The 15442-nt window shown below is 45.1% G+C and overlaps 1 protein-coding gene across 3 annotated transcripts in view; it reads right to left on the bottom strand.

The window, feature by feature from the left end:
- NCOA7 (nuclear receptor coactivator 7) overlaps nt 1-15442 on the bottom strand; it is a 1085323-nt gene that overhangs the window by 1004148 nt on the left and 65733 nt on the right. The gene's annotated exons all lie outside the window — the stretch shown is intronic.

Here is a 15442-nt window from a genome sequence, read left to right as displayed (position 1 = left end):
AGGCAATCTCAGGCTCAGGAATGGGCTAGTGAGGTGAGCTGACCTCCCTAGAAATGGGGGAAACTCACTTACCCAGATAGGAAAAGCAGACCCGTGCCTGGGTTAATGCAAAGCCTCAAGGGCACTTTGCAGGCAGCTTGTAGGCTTGGCCTGTGTTTAATGGTAAGAAGAGTGAAACTGCAAGCTACCCCAATTCTCGAGCCTATCACAGAGATGCTGTACTAGCTGGCAGAGATTCTTTGTTGAGATTCCTGCAACGGCTGTGTGTTGTAGTAGCAACTATTAGGTGTGTATCAGTGTGAGGGATAAGTTACATCTATGTTCTGGCGTGAGCACCTGTGCTGACTTATTTAAGGCATCAAACTTACACATTTGAAAAATAAACATCAATGCATTGACATTCGGGAATAGGAATCCAATGCCTAAAGTATTATAGATAATTGGGACTAGAGTGTTGTTGCATGCCACACTAGAGAAATATTATTTCTCTGCAGTAAAATAAAGTACATTTCAACACAACCTTGTTGTCCTAAAAAAATTTGAAACATCGCTCAAAGTTGCTGAACAATCACAGACATGTAACGCCCTGATTGGGAGCATAATGTAGCAGAGTCCTCAGTATTCTTTCACTCCCTTACTCGCTTCTATTTTTCTCTCTAACCCCCTGTGTACCACTAACTGATTGTCTTTCCTTTCTCTCTATCTCCCTCCCCTCAACACCCTGTCTTTCTATATATCTTTCCTTCTCTTCTCAGAGTCCTCGCCCATCTGATGCTCTGTCATCTCATCTCTCTCTCTCTCTTGCTATCTGACCTCACGGCTCACGTGTGTCGCTCATCCCTTTTTACCTCAGTCTCTCAGACAGTGCTAGTGTAGCAGCACCACCAACTAGGGGAATATACAACAGGGCACAGACATATGATTTGTAGCAAGAGGCAGATTGCACAGAACAAGTAGTGTGCGTGCTTTTACAGTCTTTCACATACTCCAGATCACAGGACAACATTTGTGAGCTCAGCTGCCACAACTTTTTTATAAATATATTTAATTTATGCCTGGGTTCAAATAAACTGCATACACACAAGTTGTTACACTGCAAACGTGCACAGTTAGGTTTCAAAGAACAGGGTTCCTCATACAGTCATAAAAATGAGAAGTTACTTCAGGGCAAAAATCCATTGCTACAAATAATCTGCTCAATTTAAATATATAAACACATTTAATAACAGGTCTCGCGTTTACGCAAGTTTAAGCTATTGGCATTGTAATGAAAATAAATGCCTTTTATTTATGTTTTAAAAAGAAATAAAAGGCATTGTCATTTGCAATGTCAATAGCCCAAACTCGTATAAATGCGAGACCTAATTGCATTGCAAATTCTTGTTTTTTTTATAGCTGCTTCTGCCATGTTGCCAGACCTCATGCATCATGTCCATATGGTAAACACCCTTTAAACCATCCTATACCAGGGGGGGGGGGGGGGGGGGGGGGGTTGGGGGGGGACAAGGGCCTGATGCAAATTAAGGTACTTCACACTTCACAACCTCCTTCGGGTAATATATATTAAAATCATACAACAACAAGGCCTGCTGTGCAGTGGAGGTTTAATAAAAATAAATTTCCTGGGACAGTTTATAAAAGAGATACAGCCTTTTATACATACAGACTAGAGACTTTGACGCATAGCCCTTGGTGGTGGTGCATACACCGGTGGCGTAACGCTAAAAAGGATTCCCCCCTGGGCCCCGACAGAGCTTGAAATTGGAATGTAATGCTGCCTGCACCTGGCTGCTCCCTTATCATTGAAATTAAAGTTCTATTCGGCACCTGCCTTCACCTCTCCCCAGGGGTGCAACTAAGGAGTAACAGGTTAGCAAATGCTCAGTTTTATATATTATGGTCCATTGGCCCGAGTCGAGTGTTACTTTGAGCTAGTCAGTGTATTTCAATCAGCAGCACTAAGCATTCTGGGACATCCGTGTATTTCAATCAGCAGCACTAAGCATTCTGGGGCATGTAGGCCCATTCTTAACAAGGTTTACATTAGAAGTGCACTGCAGGCAGGTTCATGAAAAGCAACTCTCGTGGCAGAGTAAGTTGATAGCCATGCAGTATTGGCAACATTATGCTGCGAAAATACCAATAAAAAATATACCAAGTGTGCAAGGGTGTCCAATGTTTTTTTCCTTTAATCTATGTATAACTTTGGTGGAAAAAACGTTAATTTAATTTTAAATACTCCAATCAAAAATTCACACAAAAGCATGATCTAAATGTAATCGGGACATCGTTTCCTTCTTTGTACCTTCCACTGTAACTACACCCTAAATGAAAAGCTTTGCAAGAAAGGTCCTTTTACAAACACGTCAGCATGGCTCCTGCAAAATATTCGTGGCTTGAGTGCTCGAAGTTTTCAAAAATAGCTTAAATACTGTTTTGCACTGTTGTTGCTGCTCGAGTGATAGGAAATCGAGCAGACAGATTTTTTTTATATCATGTAAAGATTTTTTGCACGAGGGCAAAAGTGGAGGGATATTATTGTGAGCCATTGTGAATATATATTAAGCGTATTCCGTATTTATATCTTTTTTTTTATTGTGGCATATATTTTATTGCCAGTTTGCCACCAAGAACCTCATCCCCATTCCCCACCCTTCCTTCATTGTCCACCTGACCAGAATATAACAAAGTGTGGGAGATCACCAGATGAGAATGAGATCAGTCAGCTGACCAAACTTAAAAACTAAGTTTAGTGCTTCTGTACTTTTCTCTGCTTAATTTGTAGCTTTTCTTACCGTTATCGTGGTGGTGGGGCCGGTCGGCAGGCCAGGAGTCAGACACACACATACTGTGGTAGCTCAGTGGCTGCAGTCAGTGCCATGACGGTGACCAGACTGCACCAGGCACAGTGAGGTGACCGCCACCGTCGCCACGCCACCACACAGTGCTCAGAACAAGCACACAGCCCAGGCCAGCTCTGCTCTGCCTCTGCCCAAGTTCGCCGACGTCGACTGGTCAGCGCGGTACTCGTTGGTGGGGCCACTTAATGTGGACTGGTGGGTGGGGGCCTTACTACTCGTGGCGTGGGAATGGAGAGCTGCCTGCCGCTGTAACTGCGCAGCGCGGTTATGCTGGGGCGTGGCTTATGGCTGGAACTGGACTCGTGGCAGAGGCAAAGTGAAAAAAATCTGCACGCGCTACCGCGCGCACGGCCCCCGACTGGCCCCCGGCCCCAACCCCCATCAGAACCTCCAGGGCAGCTCTAGCCCGGCCCCCAGCCCCCACCAACTTCCGCGGCCCGCCCACCCAAAACCGAAACTATCAACAACTCTACTGTGGCCGGCTCCACCATGATGAATGATGAAATACGAAACGAAAGTTACGAAGAAAGTGAAACACAAACACTGTCTACTCTGCACACATTATATTTTTTTCATCATATATATTTTATTTATTATCAATCAACTGAGATTCTCTTATCGACTTGGCCTGGCTTGGGGGCGACAGGCGAGGCTCAGTCCCACTCCCTCCCTCCAACCAGTACAACTTGCAAGTAAGTGTGAAGAGAACACGCCGGTTACGGCCCGGGCCCTTACTACAGGAGAATGTGTGCACCACGAATTGTGCTGCTTTAACATAAAACTGACCCTTTAATCACAAAGTACCAATTGTGATGACACAGACACACAGGGTGCATTGCCGCACCAGTGTACATTTCACCGATGACGGGCGGTCCGCGTAGGGGAGGTGACCCGCCGCTGTGTCTCAGGTGTTGGAAGGGCTGGGTGAGGAAGTGCTGGGGCGGAGGGAGGGGGCGGTATTCTGAAAAGTGCACCAGAGTCTTTAGGGGTTCTTTTCTATATAAAAGAACTTAAGACCAGTCAATAATGGACTTGTGAGTTGAGGACGGGCAGTGCGCACCGGGACACCTGCCCCCAGTCACAGTGAGGGCACCGGGGTCTGGACACCGCCTGAGGGGCACAGAATGATTCAGTGCCACTGGTTAGATAGGCTGGTAGGTTCATGGCTCTGCTGCTGCACAGAGTGGCATCTCTTGCAAGGGCCCGATGTTCACAGCCTTACGGTAGTGTTGATTAAGACTGACTGAGAGAGTCTGTTTGAAATAATTGATACAGTCACAGACAGTCAGTTCAGTATGATGACTTGGGCTCGCCTCGGCGGCCTGGCGGCGGCCGCGGGAACAGGATAATATGACAGATTGATTCTTGATAAAATGACATGCAGTACAGTACTGATTACGGGTGGTCTGGTGGGTCGGTCGGTACCCAGAATGAACACAGGCACGAGCACCACCACACGCACGCTGCGGGGCGAGCCTTTGGCCTGCACAGAGACAGAGAGAGAGTACACGCAGCAACTGCAAGCAGGTAAACTAAAAACACATCATCAATGTGGGTGTCGGCGTGCGCACAGCAGATGATTCATAGACCCGGCCCTGATATTTAAGTGCCGGTGCTAAGCACCGGATAGCACCGGCACAAATTAAGCACTGATGGTGTGTAATGTCGATGTAGGTGTATAAGTATATTTGATAATGTTCTATTGATCTTTGTTAGCATGTATGAGTGAATCTATAGGTAAGTGTTTATATGTGGGTGTGGATGCAGGAATCACTAAGTGGGTTTTTAGAAACTTGTATTTGTGTGTCAATGGTTTCAAATATGGTACTCCATATTTTATAATGAGTGTTGAAAGGTTATACTAGTGTATAATGAGATGTATCAGATTGTCACGTGGATGATGTCATCAGTGATGTCATTTGAGATGTCATTAGTGATGTCACAGACCATGTCATGAATGATGTAATATGTGACATCATCAGCAGTGGATTGCGGATGCGCAAGTTATTGTTAGTACAACTAACTATAACAGAGGAATTTCAATGGTTTTGTACGAGTGAAATGTCCAGCTAACTATAACACACCTAATGCCTATGGTTTTTTTCAGTGAATTTCTAAGGTTTTTAACTGCTAATTCTTAACTATAACATGTCTGAAACCTATGATTTTTTCAGTGAATTTCAAAGGTTTTGTAAACGACAATTTTTAAATGTATTAATTCTTATATTTATTTTTTTGATAGTAATTTACTACATTTTTTAAAACTATTTATTTTTAGATATTTTATTTTTTAAATTACATTATAATTACATTACAAAATATACTTTCTCAGAATGAATTACTTTAGTTTAAATACTTTGCAAACAGGCAATAGACTTTTACGTATAGTACAGTAGTTTCAATGGGCAACACAATTTCAAACACAATGCAACATTGAGCTCAATGGGGATTTCTAGATAAATGCAACTAGTTACTTTATGGATTACTTTTCTAACCACAGGACTGGATTCTAGACTCAGTTCTGTGACATCTCCTGAAAACAGTTGAGTAAAAGCGTTTTGGATACAGTAGTGATTTTTAAGGAATATTAATGTATTTTAAAAGTTGACACTTAGAAACTTTTTCACATAGAATCACCAATGTTATCCTAAGGGAGGAAATTCACTTAGCAGGTAAGTAGTGTTATTGTTACTTTTTCTTACTCAGTGGTGGATCCTGGATCCAGCACTGGGGCATCTCCTGTAAATAGTTGAAAGAATGCTTTTAAGTCATACAGGTAATTTCTAAGGAATATTTGAAGTTTGTGAAAATCGACATCTTAGAAACTTTTCTGGTGAAAACCACACAATGGATTCCTAAGGAAGGAAATACAAGTTACTGCTAAGTACGGTTAGAATGACTTTTTAGAGTCAGTGCTGGGCTAAAAGATGCAGTACTAGCTTCTCTCCTGATAACAGGTGAGTACATCGGAATTCCTTGTTCGGATGACTTTAGGTGAATATTTTAAAATTACAAAACTCCACACAGAAGAATTTCCAAGTGAAACCAGTCAATGTTAGCCTAAGGAAGGAAATTCAAGTTACTGGTAAGTACAGTTAGAATTACTTTTTAGGATCAGTACTGGGCTCAAAGATGCAGCACTGAGGTCTCTCCTGATAACAGGTGAGTAAATCGGAATTTGTAGGTTGGCTGATTTTAGAGGAATATTTGTAAGTTCCAAAAATCCACACTTAGAAGAATTTCCAAGTGAAACTAGTCAATGTTAGCCTATGGAAGAAAATTCAAGTTACTGGTAAGTACGGTTAGAATTACTTTTCAGGATCAGTACTGGGCTCAAAGATGCAGCACTGAGGTCTCTCCTGATACAGGTGAGTAAATCGGAATTCGTTGTTTGGCTGATTTTACTTTGGTCCACTATATATAGAGCCACTTTCCTACACCATTCCCTCCCTTCACCATTGTCTAAATGCGCCCTGTGTCCGTTTTAAATTGGGAGATTAATTCCCCTTGAATACTGAGGGTCCCTGGGGCCAAGTAGCACATTAGGTACCTCCAGTAAGCACCACAGAGCTGCGTTGCAGAGAGGTGTAAAAAGGCCCATGGCCTGGGCCACCTCTCTGCAACGTAGCGCAATGGCGCATACTGGAAGCACCTGGTGGGCTAGTTAGCCCCCAGGGGCCCTCATGATTGAAGGGGAATTATTTCTCCAACTTAAAACACGCCACAGGGCTTGTTTGCACACGTCACCTCAGGGCACATTTGCACAATGGTGAAGAAAGGGGGAGGGGCCTCAGGTGACATGTGTGCAAACACGCCCTGTGGAGTGTTTTAAGTTGGAGAATTAATTCCTCTTCAATCCTGAGGTCCCCCAGGTACCTCCAGTCTGCGCCAGGGAGCTGCGTTGCAGAGAGATGTTCAGAGGCCACGCCCCTTTTTACAACACTCTGCAATGCAGCTCCGTGGTGCTTACTGGAAGTACCTGGTGGGCTAGTTGGCCCCCAGGGGACCTCAGAATTGAAGAGGAATTAATTCCCCAACTTAAAAAGCGACACAGGGCGTGTTTGCACACATATCACCTCAGGCCCCGCCCCCTACCTTCACCACTGTGCAAACGCGCCCCATGGCGCGTTTTAAGTTGGGGGATTAAGTCCCCTTGAATCCTGGGGTCCCGTGGGGGCCAACTAGCCCACCAGGTACCTCCAGTAAGCGCCACGGAGCTGCGTCGCAGAGAGGTGTAAACAGGGGCGTGGCCTCAGAACACCTCTCTACAACGCAGCCCCCTGGCTCATACTGAAGGTACCTGGTGGGCTAGTTCGCCCCAGGGACCCCCTGTATTCAAGGGGAATTTGATCCCCATCTGCAAACGTGTCAGGGGGCGCGTTTGCAGAGTGGTGCAAGGAGGGAGCGTGGCCTCCGGCGCAATCCCGTTTACAAAAATATAAAAATTAAGAAGGGGGCTGTGTAGTTATTGGCCCTGGGGACCCCATCCCCCAGGGCCTGCCCCCAGTTTATTTTTTTAAATATAGAAATTGGGAAGGGGCCACGTGGCCCCCCTCCCGAGGCCATGATTTGCCCCGGGGACCCCATCCCCCAGGGCATGGCCCTTTTTTTATTATTATTTTGGAGGGGGCTGCCTTGCCCCCCTCCTGTGGCCACTTATGGCCCCAGGGACCCCATCCCCTGGGGCCGGACTTTTTTTTTTATATTATTTTTTGGAGGAGGGGGCCTGCGTGGCCCCACTCCTGGGCCACTAATAGCCCCAGGGACCCTATCCCCCGGAGCTGTCCCTCTCCGTTGAGGGCCGAGGGGGGGATCCCCAATCCCCCCACGGTCCCAGCCGGCTCCCCGCATCCTAAAGGGAGCCAGCATTGCTTTTACACATGGGGAGCAGCTAACATGCTGCTCCCCGTGTGGAAAAGCAATCTGCTTTGCTTTTTGAAAGAGAGAGCAGGTTTCCGTCTCTCTCTTCCAAATAGCAAAGCAGTTTGCAATGACAGGGTGGGAGCTGCGAGGCTCCCGCCCTGTCATTGCAAACATATTTACAACAAGGGGTGGTGAGGGACAGAGTCTCTGAATTAAGCAGAAAGCTCTCACCCAGTCAAGAGATCAGGGCTAGATCCAACACCGTTCTGGTGAAGAATTGGCTTGGTAGTTTAGTCTGCCCTGTTCCCATGATGCACTGGGCCAGGGACAGACTGATTTGCATATAGCCAGGTTCTGAGCTGGGATGGGGCAGTGAGATAAATAACGGTGATGGATCAAGCCCTGATCTTTGGACTGGGTAAGAGTGGTCTGCTCAATTCAGACACTCTGTTCATCACCACCCCCTTTTCTTAATTGTTTTTGGCCACTATAAGTGTAGCAGGGTATACTCAGACATGAGTCCCTTTCTCACTGCTCCATCAGGATTCAAGCAAGCCGGGCCGAAGACGGCTGAAATGCCAGAAACCGGTCCCCGGTAGCTTGTCTCCTTTCTGGTGAAGAATTGGCTTGGTAGTTTAGTCTGCCCTGTTCCCATGATGCACTGGGCCAGGGACAGACTGATTTGCATATAGCCAGGTTCTGAGCTGGGATGGGGCAGTGAGATAAATAACGGTGATGGATCAAGCCCTGATCTTTGGACTGGGTAAGAGTGGTCTGCTCAATTCAGACACTCTGTTCATCACCACCCCCTTTTCTTAATCGTTTTTGGCCACTATAAGTGTGGCAGGGTATACTCAGACATGAGTCCCTTTCTCACTGCTCCATCAGGATTCAAGCAAGCCGGGCCGAAGACGGCTGAAATGCCAGAAACCGGTCCCCGGTAGCTTGTCTCCTTTCTGGTGAAGAATTGGCTTGGTAGTTTAGTCTGCCCTGTTCCCATGATGCACTGGGCCAGGGACAGACTGATTTGCATATAGCCAGGTTCTGAGCTGGGATGGGGCAGTGAGATAAATAACGGTGATGGATCAAGCCCTGATCTTTGGACTCGGTAAGAGTGGTCTGCTCAATTCAGACACTCTGTTCATCACCACCCCCTTTTCTTAATCGTTTTTGGCCACTATAAGTGTGGCAGGGTATACTCAGACATGAGTCCCTTTCTCACTGCTCCATCAGGATTCAAGCAAGCCGGGCCGAAGACGTCTGAAATGCCAGAAACCGGTCCCCGGTAGCTTGTCTCCTTTCTGGTGAAGAATTGGCTTGGTAGTTTAGTCTGCCCTGTTCCCATGATGCACTGGGCCAGGGACAGACTGATTTGCATATAGCCAGGTTCTGAGCTGGGATGGGGCAGTGAGATAAATAACGGTGATGGATCAAGCCCTGATCTTTGGACTGGGTAAGAGTGGTCTGCTCAATTCAGACACTCTGTTCATCACCACCCCCTTTTCTTAACTGTCATTGCAAACGGCAGTGTCCCGGGGGTGGGCACCCTGGGACAATGCAGGAGCCGGCCCTGGGGGGTGGAGGTCCCCAGAGTCTCGATCAGGCTCCAGGAGGGGGGCCGCGTGGCCCCCCTCCCACATTTTACAATGCCCCTGTAGTGGTGGTCCCCGGGGCTGGGGGGTCCGTCACAGACCCCCCAATTTGAATATTTAGTGCCCCGGGAAGTGGCGGTCCCCGGGGCATGTGAGGGGGCTTGAGCCCCCCACACAGGGTATTTTCAAAAGGCATAAAGGCCCGGAGGGTGGCGGTCCCTGGGGCAGGGGGGGCCTGAGAGCCCCCACCCAAATTTTAAAAAGCCCCGGGGGTGGTGGTCCCCAGGGCTGGAAGGGGCCTGAGAGCCCTCTACCCAATTTAAAGAAGCCCCTGGGGTGGCGGTCCCCGGGGCTGCGAGGGGGCCTTGAGCCCCCCGCCTATAATATGTTAAAGCCCCAGGGGTGGCGGTCCCCGGGGCAGTGTGGGGGGGATTGGGCCCCCCACACTTTTTTCATCATGCCCCCGGGATTTGGCCCCCCGGGGGCTAATTAGCATTGGAGCGTGGGAGCCCGCGCTTCGGTTTTTTTTGATCGGCAGGATCCACGCATCCTGCGTGGATTTTGCAGATTTAAAAAAAAGACATATATATGTTTTTGGGCCTTGGGGGTCCTTGTGGGACCCCCTGAACAGGCCTAGGGGGTCAGGGTGTTTCTACCCTGCCCCCTTTTAGCGTTTTGCAAGTTTTTTTATAGGTTTCTTGTGCCCCGGTACTACCGAGGCACAAGATGGCTGCCAACACTTCTTGATTTGGAGTGTTGACAGCCAATTAGAATACAGCTCGTGCACGGCAGGGTGCGCTTAGGATGCGCGGATCCTATGCTGCCATAGATATATATGTACTTTTGAATGTGATTTTCTCAGTAACTACTGAACCGATTTACACCATTTAACTGAACTATGAACTACCTCTATGCCAAATTTGGTGTAATTCCGTTCAGCAGTTGGGACTGTAGCCGCGATGAACGGTTCCTATGGAAAATTGCACAGGTAAAACAAGTTTTGGGACCCCCCTTTTTTCACATCCCCCACTTCACAAATCACCCCAAGACTTTAAGGATAGGAGCGGACCGGAGCGCCCCACAAGTTTTGAAAAGTTTGCGAAGATTCGTCAACCGGCGCCGAAGTTATTCCAAATAGAATGTTGCGGTTTTCCTATGGAAAATAGGTCATAACTGTAACTACCTAATATATATATATACATATATACACAGCAACCTAGAGCAAGACACTGAACAGATTCCTAAGGATGCACAGAATTATATATTAAGCAGAGATATTGTCTGTAGTTTGCCAGGTTTCCCCAGGTGCCGGCTGAGCTAGGGCCTAAAATTGACAGCAACCCACCTTGCAAAAAAAAGGGTAAATTTTGAGTGGGAAAATGTGATGTATCCATGTTGCATTTTGGGCCCTTTCCTGTCACGGGCACTAGTCCTATCTGCACAAGTGAGGTACCATTTTTATCGGGAGACTTTGAGGAATGTTGGGTGTAAGGAAGCTTGTGGCTACCCACAGATTCCAGAAATTTTTATCACAGAAATATGAGGAAAAGTTGTTCTTTTAATCAAAGTTGGTGGCTTGGAAAGGATTCTGGGGTAAAAATAAAATGGCGATAGCCACGCAAGTCACCACACCCTTGACCCCACTTGCAAAAAAAGGGTCAGTTTTGAGGGGAAAAATGTGATGCATCCATGTTGCGTTTTGGGCAGTTTCTGTTGCGGGCACTAGGCCTACCCACACAAGTGAGATATCATTGTTATCAGAAGACTCGGGAAAATGCTGGGTGGAAGGAAGTTTGTGGCTCCCTGCAGATTTCAGAACTTTCCATCACAGAAAAGTGAGGAAAATTAGTTATTTAGTCAGATTCTGTGTAAAAAAAACACCTGGTAAGAGCTACGGAAGTCACCCCATCCTTGATTTCTCTAGGTGTATAGTTTCGAAAAATGTGCATACTTGCTACGTTTCCCTAGGTGCCAGCAGTCAATTTTAATAGGGAAAATGTGGTGTATCCATGTTGCGTTTTGGGCCATTTCCTGTCGCGGGCCGAGACATACCCACACAAGTGAGGTACTATTTTGATTAAGAGATTTGGGGGGAATGCTAGGTGGAAGGAAGTTTGTGGCTCCCCAATATTCCAGAGCTACCTATCAGAGAAATGTGAGGGGAATTTGTATTTTAGTCAAAGTGTTGGTCTGGGTACAAAAACCTGGTGAGAGCTACGCTAGTAATGCCACCCTGGATTCCCCCAACATTCTACTTTCTGAAAATGTGCAAGTTCAGCCTAAGTGTTGGCTGAACTAGGGCGTAAAATCCACAGCTGTCCACATTGGAAAAATTGGTCAGTTTTCAGTGAAAATATGTGGTGCTACCATGTTGTGTTTTGGGCTATTTCCTATCACAGGCACTAGGACTACCCACACAAATGAGGTACCATTTCTATTAGAGACTTGTGGGAGCCAATTGGATTTTGCTGCTTTTGTGCCTTTGTAAGCGAGTGAGAAGGAAAGAAGACATTTTGAAAAATACCCCTAAAATTAAATGCTAGTACGGGTACCCACAAATTAGAGAAGTACAAATAACCACTGCAACTAAACTCCATAACTCATGCACATTTCAGAAATACATAGGTTTCCTTGAAACCCATTTTGCACTCTACATATTTCATCATATGAACTGGTCTATATTCGGTACATAATGAAACAAAATTGTACAGTGCAGTTGAGTTGTTGGCTCTGGATACCTTGGGTTCTTGGAGAACCTATAAACCCTATACATCCCGGTAACTGGAAGGGTCTAACAGGCGTAATGGTGTATTGCTTTTGTAAATCAGCCATCATGACAAAAAGATACAGATGTAAACATTGTCATAAATGGCTGTTTTTTTCCTAATCATTTTCAATATTTTTTGGGAAACCTTGAGGGATCTACACATATTACACCTTGCTGAATTTGGAAATGTGTCTTCTTTACAGAAATCTTCAGCTTTCCTGGGTCACCCATGGGTTTCACACTGGTTTCTACCACAAACTAGAAATTGGTTGAGAGCACAAAGCACAGAAAAAATGGGCTAGAGCTTTGAAATATACCAAAAGAGTGGTAACAAAATTAGGGTTTTAATTCAGCTATGCATTTCCCTGAAAATTAGGAAGATGGTGAGTTTAGCACAGCAAAAAAATTGTTGATGCCACTTTTTAGGTAAAAATAGACACATTTATCTGAAGCACTTTTTTCCTATTTTTTCCCAAATACTCAAAATAGATAGATGTATTACCTATTTTCTCAGCCCCCTCCAGGGGAATCCACAAAACCTGGGCACCATTAGAATCCCCAGGACTCTGGAAAAAAAGGACATAGATTTGACATGAGTGCCTTATGTGGAAAAACCGTAACGGAGCTTTAAGCGCGACCTATCCCAAAAAGCCAAACAAGCATTTGCAATGCAATAGGTCTCTCATTGCTGAAAGTTTGAGCTATTGAGTTGCTAATAATAATTCAACACCAATAGCTCAAACTTTCAGTAATGAGAGAGCTATTGCACTGGAAACCAATCATGGCACTTATATATCTTTAGCTAAAGCGCGGTGCCGCGATTTCTTCAAATGAAAAGAAATAGAAAAAAACATTGTTTTCCTATTTCTTTACATTTAAGATGTTTACAGCTAAAGCGCAGGTGCCGCGATTGTAACAAATGTAAAGAAATAGAAAAAATGGCAGCTGCACACTTTATTTTCTATTTATTTACTTTTGTTACGTCAGGTGAGGTGAAAATTACCCCATGTGGTAAAAGGAGACTACTCAAGACAGTGACCGTGGTTAGCACTGACTAACATATTCAGTGCCCTAATTGCCAGTATAGGGCGTACTCAATTTGTCTCCGGGCTGGAGCGGCTTATGGACGGAGCCTTTCCTGGACTTCACAGTGGAGGCTATGATATGATATGATATATCAACTTGACTGTTCTTGGAGATTTCAATACCTTTTTTTAAAAGCCTCAAGTGTCAAAGTGTTTACTATATATCCTAGAACTGTTTACCTTTCTGCTGCTGGTCTCTGGTGCCACTGATAAAGCTGGGCATACAACTATTGCAATTTTTGCTTCTCCTAATACCATCACAGCGACTCAGAACTATCTTATCAACTGGACTGACAACCATGTTATTCAATCTCTCCATACTATCGACAATGCAATTAGTTACCCCACAGATCACAAGGGTCAGATCATGAAAGAAACTAGACCTATCTATCTGACTGGCAAAGGTCCTTGACAACCTTATTCCATTCAAATCCAAGTCAGCCAATAATCTTTTTAGGAAATCCAGGTGGCCAATACCTGAAATAAGATAGCTAGGATCAAATAAAAAGATCCTGGAAAGACCATGTAAAAAAGCTTGCAGCAGTAAAGACAAACTCGCACTCCGATGCAATTCCAGATTCTATCAAGCCAGTGTAAAAATGCCAAAAGGATTCCACTTCTGGCGCCATGTTTCAGAAGCCATTTGTGCATCACGGAAATTACATACAATTAGTAATGACTTCCAGAGCAATTAATACATCACGTCTAACCTGACCTTCCTCAACCCAAGTACTAAGTGAATCTCTGGCCAACCACTTTGCTACAAAAGTGGAAAACCTGGAAACATGCAGTGAGACGAAAAAGGAGGGCAATCTAACTCTCACAATCACACCTATTAATCACAGAACAAGTCAAGTCTGACGTTATTCTTATTTAACTCAAATCACTAATCCCAATAATGTCTGTGGGTGAGCCAGACGCAAGCTGCTCTATGCCCAGCTGATATCACCATGAACATCAATAAAAAATTCTCTGCTGCCATCACTGCTAGAGATGAGGATGTGGCTGGATCAAAGCTTGTTCCCCCACACAGAGCCCTTTGAGAGACAAAGGGAGCTCGAGATTCCCCTGGACTAGTTGCACTAGTCTACTGCACACCGCAGGTAAAAACAACATATCAGAACCAAAGAATCACTGGCCATCGGACGCTCTGAGGGATTGTCCAAAAGTAGATGGTCCAGTACATTGAGAGAAACATAGTCCTGACCCTCAGCAAGTATCCGGTGGCTACTGTTTTCTCCCAGATGTCGAAATAACTTTCTGATGACCTTAACGCTGCCAAGGCTTGTTGGTCACCAGTCTGGCAACCACCCTCTTTACTTTACGTTGCACCTCGACGGAACTCTGCAAAACCTTCATCCCAAGTCAGCAGTTGATTTATTGACGACTTTTTGTACCCGGTTCATCATCAGCACCGTAAGTGTTAAAACCAGCTCCCCGCATCTTCCGCTTCAGATGCAAGCAACAACTCTCCACCCAGTCTTCTTGAGCCGTGTAAAACCGAACTGACTGTCATAGCTTGGTCCTAAGACCTGCATCACCTTTACCTTCCTTAGGCTCCACGCAATTCGACCTGCAAGTGACCCATTGTCACATGCGCTTTTTCCTATTGACAGCAATGATAAAGTTTTACAGAACTATTTTGCACTAATTTAATTTTGCTTCTAAAATCCATAACTCCGGTTATAAATATCGGATTTACTTCATTTTAGTGTCTAAACTTATATTAAAATCTAGTTTATTTTTATTAAATGGTGTTGGATTTCTGTGTCAATTACCAGGCCTCTAAAACTCTACTCGCTCCTTCACTAAAGCGAGTCAGATTTTATCAGGTCGAGCTACTTATAGGACCTACTCGGCGAGTGAACTTAAACTGGAAAGGAACATGTGTCTGGAAAGTAAATGAGCAATGGAGGCGCTTTTAAATCTTGTTTTTATCCTCACACATTAGCTGACTGTTTAAGGACAGAGGCCCAATGTCAATTTGCCTTTTTACTAATTGCTGCTTATCTTATCCTGGAAAATGGTGTTTACTTCTCTCTCTTATTTCAGTTGGAGGTTTTTGACAATCATTGTGAAACAAAAGGCTGTTAGATGTCAGGTTTATTTTTCTACCACACATTTAAACAACTTGTAAATAAATGGTAAGAATATTTCGAAGTAGATCAGAAATTACGAAAGCATTTTTTGGGGGTAATTCAGAAGTGTGATGCCAACAAAGATTTATATTGGGGCAAAACAAATCAGAACACTTTACTTGGTGATGAGCAAATG

Source organism: Lissotriton vulgaris, chromosome 6 (assembly GCF_964263255.1).
Source record: "Lissotriton vulgaris chromosome 6, aLisVul1.2, whole genome shotgun sequence".
Lineage (NCBI taxonomy): Eukaryota > Metazoa > Chordata > Amphibia > Caudata > Salamandridae > Lissotriton > Lissotriton vulgaris.
The sequence above is the reverse complement of the archived record's forward strand: the minus strand, read 5'-3'. Positions and strand labels throughout refer to the sequence as shown.